This window comes from Capsella rubella, unplaced genomic scaffold (genome assembly GCF_000375325.1).
Source record: "Capsella rubella cultivar Monte Gargano unplaced genomic scaffold, Caprub1_0 scaffold_8, whole genome shotgun sequence".
Taxonomy (NCBI): domain Eukaryota; kingdom Viridiplantae; phylum Streptophyta; class Magnoliopsida; order Brassicales; family Brassicaceae; genus Capsella; species Capsella rubella.
Window position 1 is genome coordinate 4,730,652 of NW_006238916.1, and position 622 is coordinate 4,731,273.

A 622-nucleotide genomic window follows, 5' to 3' on the forward strand; every position below is an offset into this window, starting at 1 on the left:
CTTCATTTTTAGGTTAAAATCACTTGATTCAATTGATGAAATATTAAACTTGATTTTCTTTTTGATTATGTTATAAAGTTGTAGCCCCACTTAAGAATGGGTAGAATTTCTCTTTGAGATATGCTACACAAATTACCTATTACTCGGATAATAATGTTTCAAAAGTTTCAAGATAAAATGTGACCCTTCAAGTATCTTCCTCTTATATTATAATTTTAAGTTGAGTTTACTGATCTTTTATTTTTCTTAAGTGAATATTTAATAATAATAAAATATTAATATATTTTTTTGGAACTTATATTCACAATAAATTTTAAAAATATCTTTTAAAATCTTAGAAAATACGATTACAGAAATTTTGTACTATTCCACCACGCATTTGAAATTTAGTGCCATTCTAAAATTCATTAACACATAATAATTATTTTATTTTTATTTTTTGTAAAAAGTGTGAATCATATTATCAATACTAATACACTTCTTTTTCGTATGCGTAAATCAGGTCTGTAAAGTTTAGTAGAGCTTCTGAAATATAAAGGAATTACTTTGCAAACTTTTTCTATCAAGTTTTCATGATTACATAAATTAGCTTGTGAACAATATTATTTAACTTGATGGAGCA